Source organism: Echinops telfairi, unplaced genomic scaffold (assembly GCF_000313985.2).
Source record: "Echinops telfairi isolate 266 unplaced genomic scaffold, ASM31398v2 ScPeMD7_7424;HRSCAF=8462, whole genome shotgun sequence".
In the NCBI taxonomy this organism is placed as follows: Eukaryota; Metazoa; Chordata; class Mammalia; order Afrosoricida; family Tenrecidae; genus Echinops; species Echinops telfairi.
The window spans coordinates 16640982-16648484 of record NW_022111324.1 but is presented as its reverse complement, the minus strand read 5'-3'; the positions used below and the strand labels follow the sequence as shown (position 1 = coordinate 16648484).

The following is a 7503-nucleotide window of genomic DNA, read 5'->3' as shown; positions in this document are numbered from 1 at the left end:
TCTCCCTTGTGCATGTGCTTTACAGCCTTTTCTCTCTGACTAAAGATAGCTACATGTGTCTTTTTAATGGTTCTGTTTCTATTATCTGAATCCTGTGGTTTTTTGTTTGTTTCTTTAGCTTAGTTGAATGCATTAGTCTATTTAAATGGGATTTTGATGCAGTCAGGAAGTTGGAATTGAAAAAATGGAATAACAAACAGCTTCTTAATAAAGCACCCCAAAATGGAATCTGTAGGAACCATGTGGGCAAATGAAAAATACCTTTGTCCTCAAAATGCAGTGATCCTACAGAAATGTGGAGGGCTCTGTTTTTCTTAGGACAGCTGACTAAGACTTGATCATTCCCTCCCATATAGCCTTTAAAGACAGCATTGCAAGTACTCCTTTCCTTGCTAATTTAATAAATTTCTCTGATAGAGTGTGCTAGACTATTAAGAAAATAGGTAACTATGTAGGGTTGCTTCTCTATCTATCTTAACTGTTTGTTTTTTTAGTGTATTGCAGGTTTTGAATTATGAGTACTATTGTTAACTGGTTTAAGGACTTCATCAAGTGGTATGAATAGAAGCAATAGCAATTTTCCTGAGGGTCTGCACTAGAACATCCAATCAAGGGTTGCCAGTAAAGGTCAATCAATGTTTTAGGCTTTAGGGAGTTAATCAAAATAACTTCTATGGCATTTTCCTTATTAGGAGGAATTGGTTTATTTTCCCAAAATACAGTTTACACAGTCCTTGTATGATCTCTTCAGTCTGTGATCCGAGTTCAGAAGTAACTAGTTTTTAGGGAAATATTCATATTTTGGTACTAAATTTGAAATCTGAGTTTTTCATGATGTGGGTTCTGCTGGAAGTTGAGGAGGCAGGGCGGGAAGCTGCAGTGGCGGTGGCATTTCTTACACCCTAGGGTGTGATGTACAGCACCAGACTGTGCTGTAAACAAGCCACAGCAGGGCTTACTTATCACTAATCCTGTGAGGGGCCTGGCTTAACGCTCTAAAATCCCCGTATTTCTTACCCTGAACAGTACTGAACTTGGTTGTTGAATAAGTTGCCATGTTTCTCTGGGCAGAGGTCCTTAATCTACACTAGTTTTTATTATCCAATTCTATATATTATTGTTCTGTATTGAATGATAAATTCTGATCTAGATTAGAGCTCATTTATGAAAATAAGGATTCTGATTAAAAATATTATAGGCATATTCAAAAACAAAGAAACACATTATGACTTGATCAGAACAGAAATTCACAAGTACATTTATGAAGTTTCTCACTGCTTTTTATCATTTTCTAGGTTGTCTCAAACAAATCCAAGAAATACAATATTCCCTGTGTCTGCTTGTTGCCATGTTCTTCAGTTACTCCTGCCATGTCACCAGATACTTACCCTTTCCTCCTTCCCTTCCGGAACACTTAGACTCCTCGATGCTATCCCTTCTCTGCCGACTAGAGTAGATGTAGTAGATAATAGTTGACTCCTGTTCAAGTCAGAGATGTGAATGTAGCAATCAAAGTAAGTCATGACTAACATGATGCTGTTAGTCAAAGGTGACTTGTCGTATATACTCGTATAGAAGCAGAGTTTTTCAGCATGTTTCGTTGGCAGTTTTGGGTAAAATTAGCTGCCCAGGGCTGATACTCAGGTCGGCTTATACTCTAGTATATATGGTATTTGAATGTTATCAAGAGTGTTTTGTATACTGCAACCAGTATCATCAGTTATACATCTTGTGTTCCTTTTTAGTTTTTGTGAGAGTTCACATTTCGATCCTCCTAATATAAATGTTCAATTCTACTCTAGTATCTGTACTGTTATATTTAAAGATTGGGTATACCTATAACTTATGTCCAAGTAATTATGATAGACTAAAATCAGGGACAATGAAATAATGTGATGGAATACCTGTACAACGTGTGTGTGTTAGTGTTATAGAAAGGGATTTATAATAAGAAATGGCTCATACAGTTGTTGACAGTATTACTTTTTTTATAAGAGGTTTGTGCAGTGCCAGCCTGAAGATAACCTGCCTTGTGCATACTCTAATTGTGCACAGTTAATTTTTTTAAATGCAGCTTAATAACAGGGAGGAAAGTGGGGGCAAACGTTGGGGTCAGGGAGGAAGTATGATAGAATCTATTTTAGACTTGACTCCCGGGAAAAGTAGACCATTTCCTTTTTTCTTCTCCCCCACCCTCTCCCTTTCATGTCTATACACACATACCTTTCTAAACTGTCACTTAGAAATATTTTTAAACTATTTTGGCTTTTAGGGACTCTCGATGTATTTGAAATATAGTATCCATATATGATGTGTGAGAGCTAAGTCTCTTCTGACCATAGTAAATACCTAAGGCCCCTTGCTCCTACCATTCAGAAGTAGTAAATTAGAATGGGGCCCAGCTCAGTATGATCCAAACCAGCATCTGTGTGACAGATTTATCTTCACATGTTGATTACTTGGTTTCGTTATTCCGTAGCTGTGTATATAATGTGGACAAGTAACAAAGTCTTCTTATGACCATCTTTTCTCTTTGTAAAATGATGATAAAAATAATGTCTTCTTTGGCATCCTCTGCAGATTAAGAGAAATGATCTATATAAAATTTCTAGCCAATAGCAATCAGTAAATGGATAACTGATGTTAGAAATTTTTTTAAATCCCTCCTTCAGATAGTAAAAAGAGACACGAGGTAGTTCATTTTTTAAAGTAACACAAAGAATGTTTTATTGTGTTACTGTACTACATTCATAGCACAACTAATTGATGCAGCCGTGGGTCCTTTATAGAATGAAGCCGAGAATAGCTAGTATTTTAAGCTCAAGATCTCTTACTGATAGGCCATAATTGTGACTTTATTCTTTGTTAGACCTACTTACATGTATTTTTCATAAGTCAATTTTGGAAAACTACATGCTCAAAGAAAGGTCAAAGGCACAAAGAAACAGACTAACAAGTGGCATTTATTTAAAAGTCTTTGAGGATCATCTTGGACCCAGTATGTGAATATCTTTGAATGGGCTCTCACATGTTGCCCATGTGAGGCAAAGATGGGTGTCAATGTTAATATAAATATACTGATGGTTAAATAGGGGGGGGGCTTTCTAAATCAACCCCAGATAAAAATGACATGCTTATAATTCTGAAATCCAAAAGCATAACTCGATCAAGAGATTATCTACTAAAAAGTGGTTTCAATAAACGTGCAAGTCTTTGTGTCCAGAAAGCCACTGTGACTCAGTCGAATGGTGCAACAAAATGTCAGCACTTTAATTTAGTATTTTCTCCATCTCTTTTGTATTGACATCAAAGAAGTGCCATGGGGAAGTGTATAAAGTCCCTTGGGGGATGTTTTGAATGAGAAAAAAAAAAGAGTGGAGAAATCAGACCATTGAGTAGTTTTTACCAGAGCATTGACTGAAGGAAAATGTTAATCTCTGCATATAATATCCACGTATCATCTCAAAGGAGAGGAAAAGGATGTGCGTAAAGCAACTCTAGATCAAACATAAAAAGAAAAACTGAAAGAGAAAATTCATTTGGAACTGCTCTGTGGCTTCAGATTCCCAAGTGGCCATCAGGTTTGACCAAATATTGAGTCCATGAAACTCCTAGGTGGAAGAAAAACATTTTAATTTTCCAGGTGCAATTGGGTTACAAATAATACCTCCCCAGCCAGAGAGAGAGAGAATGCAAATGCCTTTACTTTTCTATTTATATTTTGGCATGAAAAAACCTAAAGTGTAGGCATGGTCTTATACTTTTATAACACTGGAATCATCACTATAAATTCATACTCTCTTTCCTGGGAGTGAGGAAAATAGAAAGCTTCATTCATAAAGAAAGAGAATATCTTAAGCTGAATAAAATAAAAGTATTTATGGAAAGGATATTAAACAATTAACATATAATGTACACTGGGTTGTTTTTGTTTGAAGCTTCTATTCCTCGGGTTTTTATTTACTTCTTCCTTTATGTTTATTTCAGGAAGAATATTAAATGCCACCATTTTCATCACTGTTCTTTGTCCTCTAGGGACCTGTACTTCCATATAACTGTGTGGTGTACATAGTGATTTGCCATTTTCATTATGCTAAATGCTTGTCTAAAGGGCTGAAATGAATGTATAGTTTTAACTCAGTGGACGCTTTTAAGAAGAAAATTCAGTGCTTGCAGGACAAATTGTTGGAGGCAGAACCACTCACATTCATTTTCACTAGACAGTCCGGCTGCAGCTCTTGCTTTTAGAGGACAAACTTAAATAGTACTCCAGTGTACTTTACATTTACTCTGTCACTAATAGATTCAGCTGTTTGAAGGTGGGGGGCTCAAGCTTTGAAATCATATTCCTAGACATTTTTTTCTTTAGGCAAAAATCTAAAAGGAACTTGCCTTCCTTTGTTTGACAGCATAGGCTACACAGTTGTTCTGGGGAAAGAAAATATTTCTGAATATTTTTGGATCCTTATTTGGCAAAGTAGACCTTTTATTTGAGGTTCTGGCAGAGGTGATGGGGGAAAGGCACATGTCTTTATACCTAGATGTATTATCAAAAGAGATTAATCCTGGAGAAGGACATCATGTTTGGTTGAGTAGACCCCCTGAAAAGATGTATTGACATGGGTTGTAACACTGAGTTCAAACAAAACAGTTGTGAGGTTGTGTGCAACCCTGTGTACAACAAAATGACACGCTGCCCAGCTCTACTCCATCCTTAGAACTATGGTTATGTTTGATACCAGTGTCTTAGCAAATGTGTCAATCATCTTATCTAGGATCCTCCTCTTTTTCACTTCCCTTCCACTTTACCAAGGACTGTCCTCCAGGACTTGGGCTCTTAGTAACATGTCTAAAGTACATGAGGTGAAGGTTTGCCCATCCTTGTTTCTAAGAGCATTCTGGCTGTACTACTTCCTATTTTAAATATTCTTTGCTAGCACCACAATTCAAATGCATTGACTCTTCTGTGGTCTTTCCTATTCACCTTTCACATGCAAATAAGGCAAATGGAAATACCATGGTTCCGGTCAGGTGCGCCTTAGTCTTCAAAATGTGTCCTTACTCTTAAGCACTTTAAAGAGGTCTTGTGCAACAGATTATCTCAATGCAGTGCATCCATAGATTTCTTGACTGATGCTTCCATGAACATTAACTATGAATTCAAGATAAAATCCTTGACAGGTCCATTTTTTCCCCCTATGTACCATGTCATTATTGATCAGTCAAGTTGTGAGGACTTAGATTTTCTTTACCTTGAGATGTGCAATCCTTACAAACCTTGATCTTTATCAGCAAGTGGTTTACATTATCTTTGCTTTCAGCAAGTGTGGTTGTGTCATCTGCATATAACAGGATATTAATAAAGTCTTCCTCCATTCTTGATGTTGAGTAGTGCGGGGTGGGGGCAAAAGACAGCTAAATGCAGTGGATTACCCTGGGATCCTAAACAAAACAGAAAAAGTTTCCATAAAGGACATTTTAGCAACAGTTGGTGAAATATGACAGAATATTGGTTATTCTTGTTAACTGATGGAAGTCAACAACTGCAGAATGAAATACTGCCGGAACCTGCTACATCATCACAGCTACAGGCATGTTCAGGCCAGTCATTTTCGCCAGTGTTGGCTTGGCCTGTCAGCAAGGTATGCATGGGAGTCTTATACGTAGTACGTACTCACTGATCTGTACTGAAGAGTTGCACATTTTTCCTCCACATGAAAGGTTCTGCTTCTAGATAAAGCTGGCACCTGTCTTCTCTAAACCCCACAGCACCTTCCTATACTATCAAAGCTGCTTGTTTTCAGTAAGCAGCTTGTGTCATCTGTGTATCTAAGGTTGTTATTAAGCCTTTCTCCTACCTTGACACCACATTCTTCTTCATATAGTTCAGTTTTTCAGCTATTTGTTCATCAGACAGATTGAATTGAGTACACAGTAAGGATACAACTTGAATACAGATCTTTTCTTTTTTAATTATAAACCACTCAGTATTCCCTTGTTCTGTACAGGTGTTGTGTTAGCGCCTTCAGGTATTCTGTACTTCCTGTTCTTCTCAAGGGTATCCTCGTTCATTCTGGTCCACGCAGTTGAATGCCTTTGCATAGTCAGGAGAACCCTGATATTCTCTGCTTGAAGCCATCTCACTTCCAAAATGATATCATCCCTCATTATATGTCCTCTTCTAAATCTGGCTTGAATTTCTGGCAGCTCCCTGTCACTGTACTGCTGCAATCCTTGTTAAATGATCTTCAGCAAAATGTTACTTGTACGTGATATGATTATATTGTTCGATAATTTCCATATTCTGTGAGTTACCTTTGTAATGGATCTCTTCCAGTTGATTGGCTAGGTAATTAACTGCATCCCAGATTTTTTTGGCATATGAGGAGTGCGTCCAATGCTGCCATCGCTTATGGAAACATTGGTATTCTGTCCGTTCTTGGTTGGAGCCCTGATTCTCTCTAATGCCTTCAGTGTGGCTTATGCTTCCTCCTTCAGTACTGTCAGGTTTTGATCACATGCTACTTCTCCAAATGTTGAATGTTGACCAGTCGCTTTTGGTACAGCGACTCTCTGTAGTCCTACTATTTTCTTTTGATGCTTCCTATTTCCTTCAGGATTTTGCATACAGACTCTTTCAATATTGCAATGAGAATTGAATTTTTTCTTCATTTCTTTGAGCTTGATAAATGCTAAGTGTGCTCTTCCTTTGTGGTGCTATAAATAACTCCAGGTCTTTGTATTTCTCATTATAAATCTTTGCTTTGTTCTCTCATGCTTCCCTTTGGAGTTTTCTGTTCAGCTTTTTCACTTCCTCGTTTCTTTTGCTTTAGCTCCACTACATTCAAGAGTACGTTTCAGAGTCTCTTCTGCCATCTACTTTGGCCTTTTCTTTTGTTCTTTTTAATGACCTTTTACTTTCATGTATGATGTTCTTGATGTTGCTTTCTTTTGTGTTTATTGAAGATAGTGGAATATTCTAACTCATCTCTCCACCACTAGAAGTAACCCGTAAGGTTTTCAAGGTTGTGATCTTTAAGGCAGCAAACTGCCACATCTTTCTCCTATGGAGTCAGTGGGTGAGCTTGCAGCACTTAGCTCTCAATTAGTAGCTGCGTGCTTTAATCTCTGTGCCACCTGGGTTCCAGTCAGTGGCCCACTGGAAGATCACAAGGTTGGTGTGTGTTTAACTCTATAAGAAACTGTCCTTCTTTTTCTTTACACAGGAAGGTTATATTAAGTTATACTCCTACCAGCATATTAGCCATCTCTGGGTGGCACAAACAGTGAAGTGCTCAAGTACCAGCTGAAAGGTTGATGGCTTAAACCCAGCCAAAGAAGCCTCAGAAAGTAGACCTGGTGATCTGCTTCCATGGAGTGACAATGAGCTGTAGCAGTTCAACAGTGACTGACAATAATATCAACCCACACTGAAGATTGTTCCACTTTCTTATCAATGCTCGGTATGGACTGTCTTTTTAGGTTTAGTGTGGGTGGTATTTT

General features: G+C 37.8%; 1 protein-coding gene and 1 non-coding gene across 3 annotated transcripts in view; both read left to right on the top strand.

Annotated features, from left to right (window-relative positions):
* The window catches only part of COP1 (COP1 E3 ubiquitin ligase), a 185029-nt gene that overhangs the window by 161980 nt on the left and 15546 nt on the right, over positions 1–7503 (top strand). The gene's annotated exons all lie outside the window — the stretch shown is intronic.
* Positions 222–357, top strand: LOC115872489. Its single transcript, XR_004047887.1, has one exon. It is a non-coding gene; the product is annotated as a small Cajal body-specific RNA 3 (non-coding RNA).